This window comes from Phascolarctos cinereus, unplaced genomic scaffold (genome assembly GCF_003287225.1).
Source record: "Phascolarctos cinereus isolate Bilbo 61053 unplaced genomic scaffold, phaCin_HiC Scaffold_726;HRSCAF=1367, whole genome shotgun sequence".
In the NCBI taxonomy this organism is placed as follows: Eukaryota; Metazoa; Chordata; class Mammalia; order Diprotodontia; family Phascolarctidae; genus Phascolarctos; species Phascolarctos cinereus.
The window spans coordinates 187,294,928-187,321,768 of NW_027556098.1; positions in this window are offsets into that span (position 1 = coordinate 187,294,928).

Below are 26,841 nucleotides of genomic sequence, written 5' to 3' on the forward strand. Positions count from 1 at the left end.
TGATAATAACTGTATTATATAAGACATTTATTATCTCTTTAATAGTGTTGTTGTGAATATCAAATGAGATAGTGCTTTGCATACATTAAAGTGCTATGTAAATGCCAATTATTAATGTCATTTGTGTAAGTATAGTGGGAAGGATAGGGAAGGTGGAAGAAAGAAGGTAGAAGAGAACATAGGCAGGGCTTTGTCTTAGGCATGGAAAATGACTGACATACTCCTTCCAATGCCCGGGCTATAGGAAATAGCATAATTTATTGGAGGCTAATGGCCTTGGCAACTGCTCAGAGGAACCAGATAATGAGAAGTCTACTTCTATATTCCTTGGATTGTACAGGACGTACTGGTGAAGATAAAGTCTATGGCAAGAATTAGCAGGAAGAGTGATGAATTGATGCTTGTTGAAACTAGGAGACATAGCAAAGATGTGATTCCTACAATGTTTGTTCTTGAGTCTTCTTCATCCATTGCTGTGGAACTTGGGTTCTATTATGTTCTAGGGAGATTATTTTTGTGTCTATGCAGGGTTTAGCCCTTAGTGATCTGAAGCCTACATTCAACTTATATCAGGTTAGGGAATTAAGTGATGTTGAAAGCTTTAGTCAGATCCAGTCTAATGCTGCCCATCTGAATTTTTCCTCTTGAGGATACTCTCAATTTGCCATCCTCCAAAAGATCACCTAGATATACATAGACATAGTATCACATCTCCTAGCAGATCTAAACATTTACTAATGTGATTTCAAAGTAAAATATCACTAGAACATAAAAGCTTTTGACTACACAGATACATAGTTGTGTATATACACATACATTGCATATATTCAATGTATACAAACAGGTACAGAATACAAGGCAATGCCTACCCATATTAGAAAAGAACTTTGTAAATTTACAAAGTATGGTTCTGTTTGCATTTATTTCCAGGGTGTTTAAGTAAGGTAGAAGAGTACTATATTTTTTCTACATACTCTCTGCCATGAGTCTAACCAGACTTATCTGGGGCCATTTCACATCAGTGGCAGCTTGACACTTTGTCAAGTCAAGTGAACAAGCATTTATTAACCATTTACGATGCTAAGTCCTGGGGACACAGGGAAAGGCAAAAACAAACCCCAAACCACCAAACAAACCCAAAGCAGTCCTTGCTTTCAAGGAGCTTACAATCTAATGGAAAGACAACATGGAAACAATTATATATAAACAATATTTATATAGGATCAACTGGAAATTATCTCAGAGGGAAGGCACTAAAATAACTGAGGACCAAAAAGACTTCTTGCAGATGGTGGGACTTTAATTGATATTTGAAGGAAACCAGGGAAACTGGGAGGCAGAAATGAAGACAGAATTACCCAGGGATGAGGGGACAGCCAAAGAAAATGCCCAAAGTTGGGAGATGGAGCTTTATGCAAGGAAAAGCAAGAAGCCCAGTAACCTTGGCAAGGCCTAGACAATTCATGCAGAAGCTTTTCTATGCTACCATATGAAGCCAGAAGGAGACTACTGAGGTCCATTAGGCATCTTCCTCTTTAAGGAATATTGCTCCCTTGGACTAGTATCTGAGGTACTGACTTGAAGTGAGATATACAGATTCATATACATAGATAAGATTATATTATAATGATTATGAAGCATGACAAAGGTGGAGTTCTTTATGATATTGTCCTATACAAACTTCTTACTACAAGGAAAAAGTTTTCATTTGTAATAACTCTTCAGTAAATGGAAAATGGATGACTAGAAGCTCAGTGTTGAGGGATCACTCTTTTATTGTTGTTGTTGATAGAGCCTTTGATTTTTGACTTCTAGTCAGTTGTTAGTGCTAATGAGTAGCTGAGTAGCAGGCTCTGTTTCACATTCAAAGTTATTTCTAACCTTCTGTGAGTTTGCAACTTCAGTCTTCAACTCTACCTGACCTCCCCGGCTATGTATTTTTCTCTTTATCTTTTTGCATAAAAAATTATATGTATATATATGCATATATATATGTGTATATACATATATATATACATACACATTACTTGTTCATTTTTAACATTCTTTTTCTTAATTTTGAGTTCCAAATTCTCTCCCTCTCTCCCACCCGTCCCTATCCACTGAAAAGGCAAGCAATATTATATCAGTTATATATGTGAAATTATGCAAAACATATGTCAATATTAGTTATATCACAAAAAAATAAAATGAGAAAACTATGCTTCAATTTGTACTCAGAGTTCATCAGTTCTTTCTCTAGAGGTGGATAGCATTTTTCTTTTTTCTTTTCTTTCTTTTTTTTATTATTTGATGAGGCAATCAGTGTTAAGTGATTTGACCAGGGTCACACAGCTGGTGAGTATCATGTGTCTGAGGCTGGATTTGAACTCAGGTCCTCCGAACTCCAGGGCTAGTGCTCTATTCACTGTGCCACCTACCTATCCCATGGATAGCATTTTTTATCATATGTCCTTTGGAATTGTCTTGGGTCATTGTATTGATCAGAGCAGCCAAGACTTTCACAGATGATTTTCATTTCAATATTGCTGTTTCTATGTACAACGACCTCCCAATTCCACTCACTTCATTTTGCATCACTTCATATAGGCCTTTCCATGTTTTTCTGAAATCATTTCCCTTATAATGTCTTATAGCACCATAGTACTCCATCACAATCATATGCCACAGCATGTTCAGCCATTCCCCAACTAATGGATATTTTCTCAATTTCCAATTTGTTGCCACCACAAAAAAGTTGCTACAGATATATTTGTACATATAATTTTTCTTTGACATTTTTTGGGATGTAGATATCATAATATTTCTTGGTCAATGGGTAAGCATAGTTTAATAGCCTTTTTGGCATAGTTCTAAATTATTTTCCAGAATGTTTGGACCAGTTCACAACTCCACCAATAATGTATTGGTTTACCTACTTTTCCTCATCCCTTCCATTATTAGTCATTTTTGTTAGCGTGAAGTGGTACCTCAGGGTTGTTTTTATTTGTATTTCTCCAATCAATAGTGATTTTGAACATCTTTTTTCATGTGACAATTGATAGTTTTGATCTCTTTTTCTGAAAACTGCCTCTTCATATTCCTTCACAATTTGTCAATTGGAGGATGGCTCTTACGTTTTTAATAAATTGGACTCAATTGCCTATATATTTGAGAAAAGAGGTTTTTGGCATAGAAACACTAATTTTTTTTATATTTCTTAATTATCTATGGTACCTTTTATCAAAATGTGGTTTCCCTGATCAGCTCTTTTAAGTAATTCCATTTTTGCTTTTCCTCTGTCTGAGGTCGCGATTTTTTTTAACTTCAGCTGAAGTATAAGAGATCCTGTTCCATTTCCTTCTTTTAACTCCATGTACGTGTCTTTCTGTATCAAGTATATCTCTTGTAAACAATATGTTGTTAGATTCTAGTTTCTAAACAATTCTCCTATCTACTGCTGTTTGATGTGTGAGTTCATCCTATTTTCTTCTGTTTCTCTCTCCTGTGTCTCTGTGTCTCTCTGTGTCTTCGCTTCTCTCTCTCTCTGTCTCTCTTTCTTCCCTCTCACAAGTTTGATTTGCTTCTGACCACTGTGTCCCTTAATCTGTCTTCCCTATTTGCTTGTTGGTTAAAATAGATTTGTGTACCCAACTGAGTGTGTGTTTTAACACACACACACACACACACACACACACACACACATCCTTCTCTCTTTGAACCAATTTCTATGAGAATGAGGTTCAAGTATTGCCTGCCAACCCCTCCTTCCATTTTCATCTCCACTGTAAAACATATCCCTGATGTGCCTCTTTTATATGAGATAATTTCCTTCTTTATACCTCTCCCTCCCCCCTTCCAGTGCTCCTTTCTTTCTCAGCTCTTCATTTTTTTGAGATCATTCCGATATAATTGACTTATGCTCATGCCTTCCGTCTATGTAGACTCCTTCTAATTGCCCTAATAATGATAAAGTTGTTAGGAATTCCATGTATCATCTTCTCATATAGGAATGAAACAGATTAACTTTACTGAGTCTCTTACAATCTCTGTTTCATGTTTGCCTTTTTATGCTTCTCTTGAATCTTGTGTTTCAATGTCAAAATTTCTATTCAGCTCTACTCTTTTCATGCTTGAAAGTCCTCAATTTGATTAAATGTCACTTTCCCCTAAAGTTTTGCTGGGCAGGTTATTCTTGGTTGTAATCCTAGCTCCTTTACCTTCCAAAATACTGTATTCCAAGTTCTTCATTTGTTAACATGGAGGCTGCTAAATCTTTTGTGATCCTGATTGAGGATCCATGATATTTGAATGATTTTAATCTGGCAACTTGAAGTATTTTCTATTTGATCAGGGAGCTCTGGAATTTGGCTATCATATTTATTCCTGAAAGTTTGGGATCTCTTTCAGCTGGTGATTAGAGGATCTTTCAATTTCTATTTTACCCTTTGGTTCTATGATATTAGGGCAATTTTTTCTCAATAATTTCTTGAAATATGATGTCTAGGCACTTTTTTTTTTGGATGATAGCTTTCAGGTAGTCTAATAATTCTTTTTTTTTTAATTTTTATTTTAATTTTTTTTATTTTTAGGCAGTTGGGGTTAAGTGACTTGCCCAGGGTCACACTAAGTTAGTAAGTGTCAAGTGTTTGGTCTGAGGCCGGATTTGAACTCAGGTCCTCCTGACTTCAGGGCCGGTGCTCTATCTACTGTGCCACCTAGCTGCTCCTAGGTAGTCTAATAATTCTGAAATTATTTACCCTCCATCTATTTTCTGAGTCAGTTGTTATTCTGATGATATATTTCACCTTTTCTTCTATTTTTCATTCTTTTAACTTGTTTGATTATTTCTTGACGTCTCATGAAGTCATTAGCTTGTATTTGCCCAATTCTAATTTATAATGAATTATTTTCTTTACTGAGTCATTTGTACTTGTTTTTCCATTTGGCCTATTCTACTTTTTAAAAGCTTCTTTTCTTCAGTGAATTTTTGTGCCCTTCTCCCTCTTTTAAAAAAATTTGGTTAATTCTATTTTTAAGGTGTTATTTTCTTTAGTATTTTTGTGCCTCTTTTCCCAAGCTGTTAATCCTCTTTTCACAATTTTCTTGCATTACTTTAATTTCTGTTCCCAATTTTCCCTCTACCACTCTTATCTTTAGTTCTTCTAGGAATTCTTGTTGGACTTCTGTTTAATTAGCATTTTTCTTTGAGGCTTTGTAGCTAGGTTTACATTATCTTCTTCTGAGTTTGTGTCTTCAATCTTCCTTGCCATTATAATAGCTTTTAATGGTAAAGTTCTTCTTGTTGTTGCTGTTTGCTCATTTTCCCAATCTATTTCTTGACTTTGAGCTTTCTGTCCTCCACCTGGAGGTGGGGAAGCACTGTCTTATGCTTTAGGATTTTTGCTTTGCTGTTTTCAAAGCTAGTTCTGGGTGTCTGCAAGTTTTTGGTGCTTCCAAGGTGACAAGACCCTGGGAGAGGTATGGTCACTGCTCTACTGATCTTTATCCAGGAAAATCCTCTGTTCCTTTGCAGCCACTAGCACTACTGCTTCTCTTTGCTGCAGAACTGTGATCAGGTCCACTACTCTCCTACAGATGCAGGTGCTTATACTCTTCTTGGCCCTGGAACTGTGACAAAGTTCCTTGTTTTCCTGCACCCACAAGCTCCAGTGTTCCTCCCTGCCCAGAATTGTAACCCAGAACTTTTTATGGCAATAGAGTTGCTAATCAGTGCCAGCTGTACCCAGTGCTAGCACAGGGTCCTCTGTAATCCCTTTGTGATTAATTGTCTGACCCACTTATCATTTCCAGGTAAAGAGCTCCCCAAACTGCTGCTGTTGCAGCCCCTGGTGGTGCTGGCCTTTACTCCACTGTCAGACTTTTCCTGCCAACCTCCCAAGTTGTCTCAGGCTGGAAAAAAATGTCTCATTCTGATGTTGGCTTTGCTGCTCCAAAATTTGATTGTAAGTGTTATTTTTAAAGTTGTTTAGAGTGGGATGCTGGGAGATTTTGGCTGGTTTGCTGCTTCTAATCCACCATCTTGGCTCTTCCCCATGTGATTCCCCCCCATAATTTGTTGCCATAATTGTTCTTTTTTTTTTTTCTTAGTTATTTTGGCTTCTGTGTCTGTGATTATTTTATGAGAGTACTCAATTCTCGGCTAAGAAAGCCCCATTACGAGTGGTGATCTGCAACTGTTCTACAGCTTCAAATCTTAGAGAATTACCCACAGCACTGATACATTAAGTAACTCATTTAAGGGTCACACAACCAGTATGTGTAGGACATGGGACTAGTAGTCCGGGTAGCCGGTGTCTAAATATGGCTATTTAATTTTGGTCTACGTATGCATTGTTCTTTTGCCTCTGCTTTCTTCACTCTGCATCACTTCACAAAAATATCTATTTCTTTGAGCTGGTAATATTTGTCACTGGTTAGTCAGTGAATAAGCATTTATTAAGCACCCAGTATAGGCTAGACGCTCTAGTAAGTCCTGGTGGTACAAAGATGTAAAAAATAGTCCCTGCCTTTGGGGAGCTCACAATCTAATGGAAGTGTTAACAAATAAACAAATACGTACAAACAAGTCATATACAGAACAAATAGGAAATAATTATCAGAGGGAAGGCACTAGAGTTAAGAAGGTTTGGGAAAAGGTTCCTAGAGAACGTGGGCTTTTAGATGGAACTTGAGCAAGCCAGGAGGCAGAGCTGAGGAGGGAGAGCATTCCAGGTATGAGATACAATGAGAGAATGTATCTAGAGCAACAAGCTGGAGTGTTCTGTTTGTGAAACAGCAAGGAGGCCAGTGTCACTGAATCATGCAGGACTTAGGGTGGCTGTAAGGTATAAGAACACTGGAAATGAGGGGGAAGGGTAGGGTAGGAAGGTCTTTGAATGGTAAAGAGAGTTTTATATTTTATCACGAGGTGATGGGGAGTCACTGTAGTCTATTGATTATGGAGTTGACACGGTCAGACTTGTGCTTTAATGAAATCCCTTGACAGTTGAATAGAGGATAGTTTGGAGTGGAGAGAGAGACTTAGGCAGGTAGGTCAACCAGTAGGTTATTATAATAGTCTAGGCATTAGATGACAAGGGCCTATACCAGAGTGGTGGAAATATCAAGGTGAGAGAGGGGCTCTATCTGAGAGATCTTGCAAGGATGAAATTGACAAGCCTTGGCAACAGATTGGATATGGTAGCTGAAATATAGTGAGGAATTAAGGATAATACCTAGGTTGTGAGCCTAGGAGATTGGAAAGATGGTGGAACCCTTGACTGCAATAGAAAAGTTTAGAAAGGAAGAGGGTTTTAGAGGAAAATAATACATTCAGTTTTGGGCATGTTGAATTTACAATATCTATTGAACATTCAATTTGAGATGATCATTCATGAGAGTTAGTGCAGCCTTCCATCAGTAAAGCAAAAAAGATAGAGGGCATAAGGTTGCACCTTACCTTTTATTTTATAAGAAATGTGGAGATGAGGCAGGTGTATCAGGAGATGGAAAATTGCATCACAGAGTGGGGAATGGAAGTACTGTAGCTATATACCACAGTTTTTTCAGCTGTTCTAATCCTTATATATATAGGTTGCTTCTCTTTTTTTGCTAGTATAAATAGTGCTTCTAAGAATGTTTTTGTCCAGATAACATTATTCTTGCCAATAGCATCTTTATCTAACACCAACACCAATTATGACAATCTCCTAAAGATATTTAACCAATATAAATTGCCAACACAAGGACACCAAAAGAGCCTAGAAACTGCTTCAATTAGCCAACTTTGATCTTCTTATAAAGTGGAGAGACTCAATGGCCAAAGGCAACACTAGTATGGAATATTAAACTCATTTATAAAGCTTTGCCTAGAAGACAGGTAGAATATTATGAGAAGCATCACCTCATAAAAAGAGCAATAAAAAGTATATGTGTGGGGAACAAGTTTAGAGACAGTTTGGCAAGAGAACTAAGCAAAAGCATCCCTAGGGCATTCAAGGATGAAACTAGAGGGAAAAAACCAAACAGATGGAAAATGAAAATAATTTGAAATTTTTTTTTTATAAAAAAACCCCTTTATAACGCCAAGGACTGTGGAGCCACAAATTTTGAAGTCTAACATTAGTCCCCAATGTACTACTGCCTGAGAAAGTGGAAATGGCACCAAAGAAACTAAAAATGGGGGGGGGGAACCAGCTGGACTAGACAGATTTTTTTTTCGTAGAAGAGGTCCATATAGTTTTGACAGTTTTGAGAGTCATGGCCCATATTAGTAATATCAAACAAGCATAAAACAGGGAGAAGTATTCTTTTCCATTGTTTGTTAATATCATGAGAGTGATTCATTTCCAAGTCCAAATTGAAGAGGGATCCCCTATAAATAGTGAGGTCCTACAGATTTCAGGCTGTGATCTATGAATGGATGGATAAATTAAACCGCAGAGCTTGTCTATCATTATACGCGTTTGAAAAGATAATGTAAAGGGACAGCTGAGCCTAGAATTAAACAGGAAGAGCAGGGTATACTAGATTGGTTTTGTGATATTGCACAATTCTTTTAATGATCCCAGGATACTCCCTGAAACAAAAAAAGGCCCATCTTTTTAAAATACCTCATGTCATGGAACATTATTCATCCCCAAAACTGAAGTTGAAGAACTCTGAAAACACAGCAGAGATACTATGGTGGACATGAATAGATTGCAAATTATTATAAATGATGAGTTATTCAGGAAATATGGGATTAAAGGTAACACCAGAGAAGTGTTTGAATAAAATAAAAGATGGTTCATTCATATTGTGAATACAAAGGATAACTGATCAATGATCTTATAAAACTTTATTCATGTCAACAGTGGGAAAGATTTTAATGTTTCTCCTTTACATAACTCTTGGCTCTCACATGCTTGTGTTTTCATCTTTTACACACATACATATTAAGTTACTCAATACAATCTGCCAAGTCATATCAAGCTGCAAAGGTTTTCAGCATGGTTCCAGTGCTATTCTGTATGAATGTAGCCTTAGGGCCATGTTGGAAAGGCTTAGAAGACTTGTCAACAGATGATCTTTTTTGTCTGTTTCAACTCATTGTTTTATATATATATAAATAAAATGTATACACATACATACACACACACATCTCAGGTTTAGATGAATTGTGATCTGAATTGGTAGAGAAAACATTCACATTATGGTGATGAAATTATGCATCTTTGGAGGTTAATGAAGTATTCCCCGTGGTATTTAGCACAGGATTTTTCAAACATCTGTCCTCAATAATTTGTTGAATGCATTAATTTAATTCATTCAAAATGGGTCAGTCAATGAACAGTGCCCACTATGTGCCAGGCACTGTGCTAAGTGCTGGGCATGCAAATAAGAAAAAAGGAAAAACAGTCCCTAATTTCAAGGAAGTTACCATCTAATAGTGGAAGACAACACAAAAAAGAAGCTGAAAAGTGGTGGTGGTGGGGGGTAGAGGCACCTGACATGGCAGCTAATGGAATCTATTCCAAAGAAGTATAGCGGTGGGAAATGAAGAGATGGCTGGCTTGGGAGCCCTTTTAAAATGTAGGCTTTGGGACAAGTTACTTGCTCTCTGTGTCTGCCTTCTAATCAGTAGGGCAGAGGATACTGATGAGATATGAACTATGAAATATGATGCAAATGTGAGTTCTGAGGAAAAAATCCAACAAATAGACAGCAGGACAATTTTGTTTTTGTCTTTGTATACCTAATACCTAGCACATAATGATACGGGTACTTAATAAACCCTTGTTGACTGATTTACTAACAATCCATTTTAGCCCTGGAAAACAGATGGTGAAACACGTTTCTCCTCTCACTGTAAAGAAATGGGTACTGTGGTGATGGTGGTGCATCATTGGGCGATGTGGCCATTTTATCAGTTTTACTTTGTTAAAAAGGAAAGGTAGAATCTGTGGAAGAGTATATCAGGAAATCATCATGCCATAAAAAGGGATAAATACATACATTTAAAAAAGTATGATTTAATTTAAAAGTTGACATTCTAAAGAGGTGAATGGTATATTCATAGAAATTCAGAAAACAGGATCCAACAAGGGACAGAGGCTTCCAGTCCAATCCAATAAACTTTTATTAAACATCTATTATGTGTCAGGCACTGGGCTATGCACTGGGGATACAATTAATAAAAGGAAAGGCAGTTGCTGCGATCAAGGAATTTACTACCTAATGAATGGGATGGGGTGGGGCATAGACAACACACAAAAGAAAGCTGGAAAGCAGGAGAGGACCAGCTGGCACAGTAGCATCTTGTTCTGTGGAGTTAAAACCAGGCAGAGCAGCAGATACAGAGTGGAGAGTTCCTTAATAATTGCTTCTTGCATAATCAACTTGCTCAAGTAATTCAGCTGGTTCAATTTCATTGTTAAAGTTAATTTCATTTTGAAGAGCAATCTGGAATAATGTTCAAAGAGTTATTAGACTGCCTATACCCTTTGACCCAGTAATACCACTACTAGGTCTATTTTCAAAAATGGTTAGGTAAAAAGGAAAGAACCTATATATTCTAAAATGTTTATAGAAGCCCTCTTTGTGGTGGCAAAGAACTAAAAATTGTAGGAATGCCCATAAATTAGGGAATGGCTGAATAAGTTGTGGTACATGATTGTGATGAAACATTATTGTGCTATAAAAAAAATGATGAACTCAATGATCTTAGGAAAACATGGAAAGAATTGCACAAAATAATGAGGAGCAAAATGAACAGGCGAATTATATTACATTACATTACATTACATTATATGATAAGATATGATATCACATAACATCACATCACATCTCATCTCATTTCATATTATATTTATATCGTATCATATCAATCACATCACATCACATCATATCATATATACTCAAATTAAATATAAAGGACATGTAAAGAAAGATGTATCTCTATCTAGAAGAACTGATAAATACAAGTATGTATAGAATAAATTTACATATACATATGTATGTGTCTGTATGTACACATACACACATACATATATGCATGCATATATATTTATATACATACACACATACCTGTTTGTCTCTAATGGTGGCCATCTTTAGGGTGGGGGGGTAGAGGGATAAAAAAAGAAATTACATGATAACTTTGTTATGTATTTAAAAGGAATGGCAAGTTATGTATAGTAGATTTGCAGTTTCCTGTGCAATTTTTTTTTATTATTATGTGTTGTGGAAATGCTTGCTTAATTACATAAAATAAAAAAAAGACCTGCAGTCCTTATAGTTTTTATATTTTAGTGCTGTTCATAATGTAGATAAAGCAATGGTGCTATCATATCAGTCAGTCAGTCTGCTTAGATGTTCAGAATGGGTTTCTTTTCGTTGCAAAAATAAATTTTCTAGTGAACATCATGAAAATTATACAATGTTTATTTTCAGGGAAACCATAAGTAAGCAGAATTCAGAGCAATCACTTCCCATGTCAACTCTAATGTCTGTGTTACTGTTGCATGAAAATTTATCTATGAAAATTTCTAAGGAAAACACATATGTTTGAGTCAAAATAAAGGACTGTTGCTCATCTGAGCATTTTTATTGTCACTATTAGCATTAGGAATTGAATAATTTTGTCTGTCCTAAAACAAGTACAAATATAACCAATTCAACTCAGTACCAAGAGGGGTTAGGAAGGATCTATTAGGTCAGATTGCCAGTTCCAAGCCCTATTTGATGAATAACTTCACGGAAACATTGGGCAAAAGAAAACATTATTAAACATCTTCTTGTCTTTTCATTCTTGTAGAACATGGGAGATGGCTCAATTAGCTACCTATGTCACAGAACACACTTTAAATATTTCTAAAATTATACCTAGTTTCCTCTTTGCTAAATTAATCTCTTTTGCCATAAAATGAGACCTTTTCTTCTTTCTACAATCTTATTAATTGCATGGCACTCCACAAGTTCTTGTTGAACTGAAGCTGCTGAATTAGTCCAGAAAAGGTCACTTGTTTTCTTGACGACTTGACTACTAATTAGCTAGCAACCTCGGGAACAGCTTGTGAGGTAACTTGATTTGTGAAGAAATTTTAACACATACAGATTTAGGAATGGGGCAGCTCCAAAATAGACTGACTGAAACTATATGACTGTCAGCAGAATAAAAGCAAAAATAAATAAATAAATAAATAAAAGATCTCAGGGTCATAGTGAGCCCTAGATAGACTGTGAATCTTTAATTTGTAATTTTACTTTTAAAAAAGCAAATGTAATGCCATTTTCGATAGATCTCTCACCAAGACTACAGTTACTGATAGTGCCTCTAAGGGGCAATAGAATCTTAAAAATTAACAGTTTTTTTGTGAAGAGTCTGTGCTGAGGTTGAAATTTTAACTATTATTTTGGAGAGACTGTCAATTGCTATGACTGAAGAGAAGACAGAATAAAAGGACTAGAAGACCTTATTCTAGGACAGAACTGTGTTCAATCCCTATCTTGCAAAGAAACATGAAGAGAATTCCTAAGAAGAAACTTTAATTGGTATCCTGAGAGAGTTGAATGGTGGGAATATGTTTCTAGAATTCAAAAGAAGTCAGCATTTGTAAGGAATGGTAAAGATGACTTTGGGGCAGCTAGGTGGTGCAGTGGATAGAGAACAGGCATTGGATCCAGGAGGACCTAAGTTCAAATCTGGCTTCAGACACATAACACTTATTAGCTGTGTGACCTGGAAAAGTCACTTAACCCCATTGCCTAGCCAAAAAAAGAAAAGAAAAAGATGACTTTGGTTGTGATATTTTTTGCAGCTGATAAATTATAAATAATTGTTTATGTCTTTGTTTTATTGTTAGTTACACTGTTAATAAATACTATGTTAATTTAACACTAAGAGGATAGGAAGGTTGATATAAATAAATTTGTGATAATCTACAGCAAAAATTTAATTGGAAAGTAATTTCCTTAGTTTATACAATAAATTATATTTACTAAATGGAACTATAGGCTCAGAGATAGTTGATTAGTTAGAGGTTTTAAAATTTTAGTTAGTAATAAGAAAATATCAAAATTTATTCCTCTATTGCCTTAGAATCCAGAAAGAGAACAAATGAGGAAAATGAGCTGGTAGTAGGCAAGAGAGAGGTGATCACCTCATCTAACCTAAATGTGAAGTTAGTTGAACTTAGTTCACCCTTCCATAAGCATGGTAAAAAAATGCATTCTATATACATTATAAAATTCATCACACACACACACACACACACACACACACACACACAAACACACTTGCACATACTCACATATACATATATACCTTTTCATTTGAAACAGTGATTTCACTGGTGTAAGGAATTCCTAAAGTAAAACTCCCTTGACCAGTGCAGATAAGCAACTCATCTGTAATTTATAGTGTTACAGTGTTGACTCTGGAAAGCTAAAGATCATTTAAAAAGTGAAAGAGTTTCAGATGTAAGAAAAGAAGTAAGGATTGGAAAATAAGATTTGTTTAAAAAAACCCTCCAAAAGCTAGATTATTTGGCTTAGAGAAGAGTAGACTAAGATAAGTCATTGGTCATTTCTATTCCTAGTACAGTTTTTTCATCAACAATTATTTAAAAAAAAACCCAACATAACTTTTTTTTTGTTTAGGCCAAATATAGCATTTTTGTACCAGGTAGCCCACCTAATATCCACACTATTTATCACCTTAAATTGGAGACATGTGGCTTTGGTAGAACAAAATATGCCTCCATATACCAGTTTTTGTCATTTTTGCATCAGGCATGCTGTCTTCAGGAGCTTTAGCAAATAAAACCTACTAATTCTGCTGGTTGTGTCTGGTTTTTCATAATTGTAGAGATCTCAATTTAATAGAAATTACTTGAAACTATGTGGAAGATTATCATGCAAGAAATGGTGATTGATTCCCTTTTTCTTCTAAGGAAAAGACAAGAAGGCTGTGTAAACTGCATCATAATGCATTTCTGCATAAAATTTCACCAAATATTGAACACTCACTCTGTGTAGAGTACCGTCTTAGTAGCCAGGTGAAAAAGATACTCTGGGGGGTAAATAAAGTAGTCTTTGCCTTCGAGGAGCTTGCTTTTTTAATAGGGAGAGATTAGACATGTATAAATGCCATACTAAATACAAGGAAAATACCTAAGAAAAATTTTTTTAAGAAGTGGGAAAAACACACACACAACTTACTGAATTGACTGGGGCAATGTGAAATCACATGGGATAATTTTCTTCCACTTTCTGGAAGTTTTGCCCACTTAGAAGGGCTGCTGAATTATTAGACGTCCTGTGCGTCTTATGGAACAAGGCCATAGACATAGTTGACTGTAGCTCCACTAAAAGCCAAAGGGATAGTCTTTGTGACCTAATAAGGTAGCTTCCTGGCATATGATTTTTTTGCTTTATCTTCCTTAGAGAGAAGTCATCATTTAGTCCAGGGCTTCTTAAACATTTTCCACTCACGACCCTTTCAACACACTTCTCAAACTGTGACCCCAATATGTGGGTTGTGACCCACAGTTTAAAAAGCGCTGAATTTTTTGTTGACTCAAGAAAGATCTTGGTCAATTCAGTAGGTATGGGATCTGGACCTATGATTAAACTCATGTTAGGGAACTCCCTGGTGAGGAAATTCCCTCTACTCTTTCCCTAACTTACTGTGTAAGTTAAGAAGTTTCTTAAAGTACTAAGAGGTTAAATCCAGGGTCACAGAGTCAATTTAGTAAATTTTAAAAATTATTTTAAAAATTGCTGACAAAGAAAATGTCTAAATTTTAAACTGGTTGCTGAGGGATCCTTTAAGTACTGTCCTATTACTAGACACATGATAGAAGTTTTCACACTGAAAATTACTTGATGAAGAGGCCTAGATGTTGGGAGTTGAAATGAGGAAAAATTATATTCATTTTTGATTTGACAGAATCTCACTATGAAATTAAATCAATAATTTGAATATATGTATATCTATAAGCATAATTTGATTTAGGTGATCTTGAATATTGTCTTAATATTAGTTAGTAAAAAACAAAAAATCAATTAATCCTGTGGAGGATGTAACTAGACTTGTAAGGGGAGAAACATATCCTTGTGGTGCTGTTAAGCAAACACACGAGTATGAATAGCCTTATGCTTCTTATGTGCTATGTGTCTAGCCAAGCAGCGTCCAGCAGAGTAGCATATGGTGGAAACTACGCATCCAGGGCAGCATCCAACCAAGCAGTATATAGAACAAAAGACAATTGGCTAATGACTACAAGACTGTAGGAGGACAGGCCTGGCAGGAACAAACTATACCATCACTAGAAGATATTGGTGGTCCTTAAGCATCAGAGACATGAGTTGATCCACCATGTTCCTCACACATGCATCTCTGCACGTGTGTTCCTATTATACCCACTGATGCTATGTGTGTATGTGTCCTTGCAACATGTTCCAATGTGACCTCAACCAGATTTAAATGTAAAAGATAAATCCTTAACAAAATAAAGAACAATAAAACATAGATAACAATTTTAAAACTAAGTCAATATGTGGCTTACAGGGATCATTATGTACAGATTGCAGGCTTTATCTCTCTTTTTTTGGCAAGGCAATTGGGGTTAAGTGACTTTGCCCAGGATCACACAGCTAGTAAGTGTCAAATGCCTGAGGCTGGATTTGAACTCAGGTCCTCCTGACTCCAAGGCCAGTGCTCTAACCGCTCTGCAACCTAGCTGCCCCAAGGCTTTATTTCTATTTGAGTCTGACACCTCTTCTCTGGCTGACAATTTAATGTAAACACATTGGTCAGAGCATAAGAGCTATCATTTTAGGAGATATGGAACCATTAGGTTACTGTGTACTTGAGGAAGTTTTTCTTTAAAGACTCTTCCCTGTATTAGGATGCCTCCAGGTGCTACACTCACTGTCATCACTGACACTAACATAAGCTTTTAATTCAACCTTCACACACCTGTCAAATTGCTATTCCTAAAGCTCTAGTTTGACCGTGTCATTCTGTTGCCTGGGCAGCTCGACTGGCCCCAGCTTGCTTCCAGGATAAAAAAGAGCTTCTCAGTTTGGCGTAAAGCCCTCCAAAATTAGGCTCCCGTCTACCTTCTCAGGCTTATCGCGCTTTCCTCTTCTTCGTACAACCTACGCTCCATCTGGTCTATTTCCTCTTCCCCATGTCCAACATTTCATTTCTCCCTCTGCATTTGCACAGGCTTCTACCCCAGCCTGGAATGTGCTTCTTAACCCTGCTGTTTAGAACCCTAAACTTGCAGATACTTCTTCCAGTGGCCAGATTGGAGTTGAGAACCTTCCCCTCCTCTGCCCCAGATGACTGAGGGGAGCCATGAATGGCTTTATCCCTTGACTTATCACTCCTTACTGCTTCTATTCCCATTTTGATTTAGTAAAGGATGATTACTGCCATCTGGATACTAACCCTCAGATTACTACCTCTCTGGGAGATACCCCAGATGCCCACTTCAAATTAACCCTTAAAGCCCCATCCTCTAAGTAGGAGATCACCTGTCCTATGTTACTCCTCAAGATCTTCTTGCCCTCTGCGCTGCTACTTTCTCTACTCAAGCAATAACTGGCCTTTTCATCTGCCAAGAATATAACATAAACAAGAAACCTCATTTATGTGTTGGCTCCTTCATTCAGAATTGAAGGTCCTTCAGAGCAGGGGAAAATCTTGGTTTTCTATTTGTATTTCTAGTACTTAACATGTGTCTTGGTACACAGTAACTACTTAGGGGACATGGTGTATAGAGTGAAGAATTTGGAATGAGGAAGACTCTAGTTCAAATCCTGCTGCACAATGTCACTCTTTGTGACTCTGGGCAAAGTCACTTACCTCAGTTTCCTCAACTGTAAAGTAAGGTTGATAATAACCCCTACCTTATGGGGTTTTTGTGAGGATCAAATGATTTAACATAAGTAAAGTGCTCCAAAAAACTTAAAGTGTTGTATACACGCTATCTATAAATGCTTTTCTATTCCTTTAAATATCAGCTTAAGTCCCAACTCAAGAGGAAAACTATCCTGACCTCCTCTTATTGCTGGTTCCCCTACTTGTCATTTTGCATCTACTCTGTGTATGTGCTATATCTGGCAGTTAGGAGGAGCAGCGGATAGAGCTGGTCCTAGAGTCAGGAAGATCTGAGTTCAAATGTGACCTCACACATTTACTAGCTGTGTGACCCTGGGTGAGTTGCTTAACCCTGTTTGCCTCAGTTTCCTCATCTGTAAAGTAAACTACAGAAGGAAATGGCAAACCACTCCAGTATCTTTGTGAAGAAATCCCCAAACAGGGTCACAAAGAGTTGGACATGACTGAAATAGCTGAACAGCATAACTATTATGTTTACCTTTCTCTGTAAGTTATTATTTCCCTTCAGTAGGGACCTCTTTGAGGTTTGTATCCCAGAGGCTAGGACAGTGCCTGGCCCAAAACAATGCTTAATAATTATTTGTTAAATGGATCAATGGATTCCAAACAATCTGCTAATCTGTCCTTTATATTCCATTAATGAATATCATAGCTTTGAAACCAGAGGCAGAAAAAAACTTTTAGGAAACTTTCTTTTTGGATAATTTCTAATAATATTAACATTACTAATTAGTAATTGTTAAAAAACAACAAATTCATTAATACTATAGGTAACATTTGTCATAAGGAGAGTTAACAATCAGGACAAATGCATTGTTCTAAGTGGTAATTCATAGTAGAAAAGGGAAGGAAAAACTTAGGTCAGAGTTTCGTTGAGATCACCAAAGTTCAAGGCTTTGTCAAACACTCCAAATGTTTGTCTGTAAAAATAAGCAGGAGAGAGAGTCTGAGAGAGTAAGTCAACACTAGATGCTCTGAAAGCTTAAGAAAATTAGATGGAAGGTGACAGTGAGTGAAGGGCTTGGCTGGTTTTGTTAACCTAGAAAAGTCATTTTGTCAAACTGCACTTCCTGCTTTTGCATTTGGAGACCTGTAATTTATAGTACCAGATTGAGTCTGTGTTAGATGTCATATGTGCTTAGGAATAAACAAGCTATTGCTGGCAGTACCAATTAGGGAGCAGCAGATGCCCAGCACTCTGTGCACTAGGCACATCCATGTTTTCCCAGACACCTGTGCTCTGAAGACATCATGGCTTTTTTTGTTTTTGTTCTTTTGGCAGCACTGTTGCCTGAGGTATGTTGTATCATATATTCTGGATTCTTACAAGTAACCTGTCAAACAATGTGGTTAGGAAAATCTTGGCCCAGTAGTGGTGAGTATCCCAGGATCAGCAAATCCCAGGATTTAGAAAAATGTTCTAAAATGAATTCTTTACCTTTTGGTGATTTGATTTGTTTCCTCTTTAACAGAACGCCTTTTTTTTTTCTATTAAAGCAGTGGCAGCTCCAGTGGCAAGGCTAGCCCTGGGGTGGGACATAAAGCTAACCTAGGAAGAAGGTCTTAGAAGAGATAGGAAGGATGGGTTCAAGAGCATAGATGAAAGTCAGCTTGAAAGGCAAGGTACATAGGAATCAAGGGAGAATGTTTAAGGATAGAGGAATAGCATGTCAAAACTATGTTAGAAACCATAAGGGATGTAAAAGAAATTTAATTGAATAATTGTAGAATTTTGGAGCTGGAAAAGCTCATAGGAATTCTCACCCCCCCTAAAATTGCACACAAGGAAATAGGAAATACCCAAGTGTTCTGTTCTAAAGGAATGAAACTGAGAAGACACAAGACAGTATGTGGTCAAATTCCAAAATGTGGTACATATGAGAATTAAGACAAGGAAAAAAATAAAGGTAAATGAAAGCAGACTTCATGGGAGAGGTAGGACCCAAGTCTTTAAGAAGATTATGATCTAGTTTAGATTGGAATAATGTAGGGATTCCCTTTGAAAAAAGGATGCTGGATATTTAGAGAGAGGACCTGGAATCCTAATCTATCATTTACTTGGGGGACTTTAGGCAAGGCAAGGACTCAGTTTTGTCATCTGTAAAATGAGAACTGAATTCAATGACCCAGGTCCCTCCCTTCCAGTTCTAGATCTATTATTCTATGTTCTTTATTTAGTGATTCTTAAAATAAATTTCCACTGGCCAGCAGATGATTTGGGTATCACGTTATTTTTTGTGGTTATTTGGAACTGGAAATACACATGCTTCAGCTAAGTACCCCTAAAATGATACTGGAATTCAAAGGAAGAGGACAGATGCAAGGCAAGTTATGGAATTCTTCTCTTTCCTTTCCAAGAAGCATCTACATTAGATGCAAGGGGTCTTCTGAATTTGAAAGCGAAGGTTGGCAAAAAAGTAAGTGCCATGTTTAAGAATAAAAACACCAAAGCTAAAAACATAAAATAAAACCAGAGACTTACTTTTTGAGAATTAACTCAGGCTGCTAAGGGAGCATAAATAGCATGAATGGGGGGGGCAACTTAGTGATGGTATTAATAAAAGGAGCTTTTTTAAAGTTCTGGGACATATTCAAAAGCAAAAGACTTTGGAAAGGTAGCCCTGGCACACATCTGTCCTTTGAGGAGTATGGAAACATGGCTTGGGTCTTTAAGAGTGAAATCATTAAGTACAAATGGTTCATCATGCATCATTTGTTAGCTTAACATGTAATTGCTTGTCATTAAACAAACTGCTACAAAAGTATTTAGATTATGAAACAAGACAGGCCTTTGAAATTCTGGGCGCACGGTACACCAGTAACAGGATTTACTATAAAGATAGAGTCAAAGATAAATGAGAAACTAATGACACTTTCCCCTTCCTCATTATGTACCTTATCTAATTTGTTATAGTCACTATACTGTATTCCAAATTAATGCAAAATTCTACATTAATAAAACAAATTCAAAATGAATTTTCTCATAATTTGAATAATGTTGACTTACATTTCTATTCAGAAATGTTATTATCTACTCAAAACGTTCTTTGCTGAAAGAGAGAAACTTGGTAAAAAGGCAAACTTTAATTCATAAGATCATGCTTTTAGATCTGGAAGGAGTCTCAGGGCCATCTGATCCAATCCTCTCATTTTTACAAATGAGGAAACAGTTCTGGAAAAGACAAATGACTTATCCACAGTCACAGTAAATGGCAGAGTCAGGATTTGAACAGGATTTGAACCGAAATCCTCTAACTTCCCATATACTTTCCAGTGTCCCACACTAATGCAGTATACAAAGAACTACTCTTGGAGTCAGGAACAACTGAATGCAAGTTCTTCCCCTGTTTGTGCTTTCTGTGTGAGCAAGTCACCTCACCAAGTTACCAAAGCCTCTCTCATCCCTCAGGCTCTCAATGGTAGAAAGAATTTCCTTACTGGAAGTTCCTTATAACAATGAAATCACAGGGCTAATCCAAAAATGGAACTCAAAATATTAGGAACAGAATTTAGGTGAGGGATATGCATGTGGCTACTATTCAACACAATTGATATTATGAAATAATTTCCTTAACCACTCAATTAGCTGCAATACTAGCCATTCCTTAGGTCAAGGGAACAAAATGAAGAAACAAGGATCAATACTCAAAAATTACAGATAACCATCAAAACTATTTTGTACTGGCTAAGAAATAGAGTGGTGGATCAGTGGAATAGGTTAGGTACACAAGACATAGACGTAAATGACTATAGAAAACTATATAGAAACCCACAGCTTCTGGGATAAGAACCTACTATTTGACAAACACTATTGGGAAAACTGGAAAATGCTATGGCAGAAACTAGGTATAGGCTGACACCTCACACTCTATACCAAGATAAGGTCAAAATAGGTACATGATTTAGACAAAAAGGGTGATACCATAAGCAAATTAGGAGAGCAAGGAATAGTTTGCCTGTCAGATCTATGGAGAAGGGAAGAATTTATGACCAAACAAGAGATAGACAACATTACAAAATTCAAAATGGAGAATTTTGATACATTAAATTAAAAAGGTTTTGCACAAACAAAACCAATGCAACCAAAATTAGAAGGAAAGAAGAAAGCTGGGAAACAATTTTTACAGTCTGTGTTTCTGATACTCATTTCTCAAATTTCTTCAAAGAGAACTGAATCAAATTTATAAGAAAACAAGTCATTCCCAATTGATAAATGGTCAAAGGAGATGAACTGGCAGTTTTCAGAAGAAGAAATTAAAGTTATCTATAATCATATGAAAAATGCTCTAGATCAGAGCCATGATGGCCAAGAAAAAGCAGTGACTTACCTGAGCTCTCTCCAAAATCCCTCTAAATACCTTTAAATAATGCCAGAAAATGATTCCTGGACTTGTAGAACCTATAATACAATGAGGTGAAATAATTTTCCAGCCTAAGACAAGTTAGAAGTTTGGCAGGAAAGGTCAGTTGCACCTGGGTGAGAGTGGAGTACAGTCTAGCTCAGGCTGCACCAGCACCTGGCCCAAAAAGCCAGGAACAGGCCTTGGGAGCCACTGAATCAGCAGTGGCAGTGATTGTTTCTAGAGCTCTCAGCCCACAGATGGTAAAGGGGTCAAACACCTTATCAGAAGGAGATTACAGGGGTCTCTTTGTTGGCATTGGAGGCAGAATCTGTTGCTTGGACCATACTCAGGTCTGGGTTGCAGTCCTGGGTGTCAGTCCCAGGTTGAGGAGGAGCACTAGAATACCAGAGCTCATGGCCACAGTGGAGTACAGACCTCATCATAGTTCTGGGGCAGAAGAGTGTTTGTGGTCATTCACAGACCAGAGCACAGGCCAGGAGAGTAGTAAACACACCTCTACTTAGATCATACCACATTGGAAGAACTGAAAACATGTAAGTCCTGAGAAGTATCTCTGAAAACAGCTGCATAAAACCCCTGAAGCTTGGGATAGTATGCTCTCTACCCTGGAAGCAGAGCCTCACTTTAACAAAGAGTTAAAAGTCAAGAAAGAGACTAGAAAAATGAGCAAACAACAGAAAAAAAAAACCTCTAACTACTGAAAGTTACTATGGTGACAGGAAGATCAAAATATACACTCAGAAGAAGACAACAAAGTCAAGACTTCAACATCCAAAGCATTCAAGAAAAATATGAATTAGTCTCAGGCCATGAAAAAGCTCAAAAAGGATTTTAAAAATCAAGGAAGAAAGATAAAGGAAAAATTGGTAAGAAAAGTGAGAGTAATGCAAGAAAATAATGAAAAGTGAGTGAATAGCTTGGTAAATCACACACACGCACACACACACCACACACACACACACACACACACACACACTGAAGAAAATAACACCTTAAAAACAGACTAGGCCAAATGGTAAAAGAGACACAAAAAGCCATTGAGGAAAAGCACAATTGGTCCAATGGAAAAAGAAGCACAAAAATTCAGTGAAGTGAAAACAAACAAACAAACTTCTTAAAAAATAGAATTGGCCAAATGGAAAAGGAGGTAAAAAAGCTCACTGAAGAAAACAATTCCTTAAAAATTAGAATTGAGCAAATGGAAGCTAATGGCTTTATGAAAAATCAAGAAACAATAAAACAAAGCTAAAGGAATGAAAAATAGAAGACAACATGAAATACCTCATTTGAAAAACAACTAATCTGGAAAATAGATCCAGGAGAGATAATTAAAAAATTATTGGATTAAGTGAAAGCCATGATAAAAAAAAGGAGTCCTACACATCATCTTTCAAGAAATTATCAAGGAAAATTGTCCTGATATTCTAGAACCAAAGGGTAAAATAGAAATGGAAAGAAACCATTGATGACCTCCTGAAAGAGATCTCAAAATGAAAACTATCAGAAATATTATAGCCAAATTCTATAGCTCCCAGATCAAGGAGAAAATATTGCAAGAAGCCAAAAAGATACAATTTAGGTATCATGGAGCCATAGTCAGAATAACACAAGATTTATCAGCTTCTATGTTAAAGGATCAGAGGGCTTGGAACATGATATTATGGAGGGGTGGCAAGGGAGCTAGGATTACAATCAAGAATCACCCACCCAGCAAAACTAAGTATAATTCTTCAAGGGAAAAAAATGGACATTCATCAAAATAGAGGTCTTTCAAGCATTCTTGATGAAAAGACCAGAGTTGAATAGAAAATTTGACTTTCAAATACAAGACTCAAGAGAAGCATAAAAAAGATAAACAAGAAAGAGAAACCATAAGGAATTAATAAAGTTAAACTGTTTATATTCCTAAATGGGAAAATGATACTTGGAACTCATAAGAACTTTCTTCATTATTAGAGCAGTTAGAAGGAGTATATAGAGACAGAAGGCAGAAATGTGAGTTGAATATAAAGGGATGATATCCAAAAAATTAAAATTAAGGGGTGTGAAAGGAATACCCTAGGAGAAAAGGAAAGGGAATGGTAGAATGAGGTAAATTATATGACATAAAAGAGGAAAGATAAAACTTTTACAGTGGAGAGAGAGATGGAGGAGGTGGAGGGGGAGTGAGTCAACCCTACTCTCATCAGAATTGGCTCAAAAAGGGAATAACATATGCTCAGTTGGATGTAGAAATTTATCTTACCCTATAGGAAAATAGGAGGGGAAGGGGATAAGAAAAATGGGGGTGATAGAAGGGAGGACAGATTTGGGGAGGTGGTAGTCAAAAGCAAAAACACTTTTAAGGAGGGACAGGGTGAAAGGAGAGAGAAAATAGGATAAATGGGGGGAATAGGATGTAGGGAAATATATTTAGCAATTGTAACTGTGAAAAAAACTGAAGCAAGTTTCTCTGCTAAAGACTCAATTTTCAAATGAAATCTGAGTCAAATTTATAAAAATAAGAGCCTTTCCCCAATTGATAAATGAACAAAAGATATGAACAGTTTTCAGATGAAGTGATCAAAGCTATCTATAGCCAAATGAAAAAAATACTCTAAATCACTGTTGATTGGAGAAACATAAATTAAAACAATTCTGAGGTACTACCTCATACATATTAGATTGGCTAATATGATGGAAAAGTAAAACATCCAATGTTGAAGGGAATGTGGGAAAAATGAGACATTGGTACACTGTTGGTAGCATTGTGAACTGAGTCAGCCATTCTCTAGAGCAATTTGGAACTATGTTCTAAGGGCTCTAAAACCATGCATGCCCTTTGATCCAGTAATACCACTACTAGGTCTGTATCCACAAAGAGATAACAAAAAGGACAAGGACCTATACATACAAAAATGTTTATAGCAGCTTTTCTGGTGGCAAAGAATTGAAAATTGAGAGTATGCCCATCAGTTGGGGAAGGGCTGAACAAATCATGCTATGTGATTGTGATGGAATACCATTTTCTATAAGAAATGATGAGCAGGATGCTCTCAGAAAAACCTGGAAAGACTTACATGAGCTGATGCAAAATATACTCTGTATAAAGTAACAGCAATGTTATAAGATTATTAGCTGTGAATGACTTCATTATTCTCAGCAATACAGTGATCCAAGACAACCGTGAAGAACTTATGATGAAAAATGCTATCCCTCCCCAGAGAAAGAACTGATGGTGTCTGAATACAGATGGAAGCATACTTTTTTGCTTTCTTTATTTTTCTGGAGTTTTTTTAAATCTATGTTTTATTTTACAACATGACTAATATGGAAATGTTTTACATAACTACACATGTATAGCCCATATCAAATTGTTTGCCTTCTCAAGAAAGGAGTTGGGAAGGAAGGAAGGGAAACAATTTTGAACTCAAAGTTTTAAAAACTAACGTTAAATTTTTTTTTTATTGGGGGAAAATAACATACTAAATTTTTTAAAGAAACAATTTAAAAATATTTTAAATTACTATTGATTAGAGAAATAAAAATTAAAACAACTCTGAGGTACCACCTCACACTTATCAGATTGGCTAACATGACAGAAAAATAAAATGATAAATGTTAGAGAAAATGTGGGAAAATGGGAACACTAATACATTGTTGGTGGAGTTGTGAACTGATCCAACCATTCTGGAGAGCAATTTGGAACTATGCCAAAGGTCTACAAAACTGTGCATACTCTTTGATTCATCAAGACCACTACTTGGTCTATATCCCAAAGAGATCATGAGAAAGGGAAAAGGACCCACATGTACAAAAATATTTATAGCAGCTTTTTTTTTGTGGTGGCAAAGAATTGGAAATTGAGAGGATGCCCATCAATTGGCGAATGGCTGAGCAAGTTGTGGTATATGAATTTAATGGGATACTATTGTGCTATAAGAAGCGATGAGTAGGCTGATTTCAAGAAAACCTAGACTTACATGAACTGATGCTGAATGAAGTGAGCAGAAGCAGGAAAACACTGTACACAGTGACAGCAACATTGTGCGATGATCATCTATGACAGACTTAATTCTTCTCAGCAATACAATGATACATTCCAAAAGACTCATAATGGAAAATGCTGTCTACCTCCAGAGAAAGAGCTATGGAATCTGAAAGCAGATTTTAGCTTTTTTTGGTTTTTTCTTTCTTGTGGTTTTTCCTTTTTGATCTGTTTCTTCTTTCACAAATAACTAATGTGGAAATATGTTTAACATGATTGTACATGTATATCAGATTACTTACTGTCTTGTGGAGGTAGAGGGAAAGGAAGGAGGGAGAAAAATTTAGAACTAAAAATATTGGAGTTGGAAAAAATGCTATTAGGTACAAAAAAAGAAATTACAGATAATGCTGGAAAACATTATTGTATAAGTGGAATCTGTGAAAAAATGAAAATGAAAATTTATAGAATACTTTCATCCTTCAAACATTCCAGAAACATTTTAAAGCACCTACTAGGCATAAGGTACCAGAAGGTGGGAAGCTTATATAGACAAACCAGAGATACCTGTTTGTGTAGTGAGCAAGGAGTGTGATCAAGGTCTTCAGTCTTTGTCATCTTCTCCAATCAGCCCAAACTTGTATTTGCATAGAACAAAGGCTTCTGGGTAAAAAGAGTTTCCTCATCACAGTTTCACTAATCTTTAATTTGCTGTCCTCTGTGTGACTCCAGGATTTTGCTGTACACCAACATTGCTTTTGCAGTCCCAGGTAAATGCTTTGCCCTGCACCCTAATGCTAGCCTGGAGGACTTGGAGCAGTCTTGTGTCAAGAGAAGGCTGCTCATCAGGAACCTGGTGCTTTTACTAGTGGAGGACTTACTAAAAGTACTTGTTACCCCATATACAAAATGAAATACTTGACTTTATTGTGAATAGTCACCAATAGATTCTGAGACTCCATCATATAGCTCAATTTCAATTATGAACTGATGACATTTCACCAATTTACATTATGACCAACTGCAAGTAGGACACTAGGGTTATCAACAAAGGGTAGCAATACTAGCCAATGGTAAGTTTATTATGCACTCTCAACAAAGGAAGCCTACTGCAGATGGATAATCCCTATTGTGTAGGCCATATGAAACTAATGTTATGATAGGTTTCCTACCTCACTCTCAGGTCATCTTCAGGATGAACCGCATATGTACACATCCTCTGTTCATCAGTACCACCTGCTAGATGCCAGAAGGTATTGCAAGTCTATCCTGAGACTTAATGTCTTTATCAGATCATGCTCAAGAGATGCTTAGGGGACTTAGCATAACTTGGCAAACTCATCTATAAAACTAGGAATTTGGAGTAGATGACCATTATGGTTCTGACACTCTATGGTCTAATAAACTCTTTAATCAACCTCTCCTGTTTTACCCAGGTTCTTATATTTAGCAAAATTGGCCATTTTTCCTCTTTCAGTAAAGTAGAAGCCAGTGGGAGGAATATTATCTCAGGTGAAACAGGAGGTTCCAGCTTCTTATTTCTCTACCTTTCCTCATCCATTCTATAAAGAAATACTCAGTCTACTTGCATCATCTCATCTCCTTCCCTAGGGATTACCCACCTCCTCCTCCTT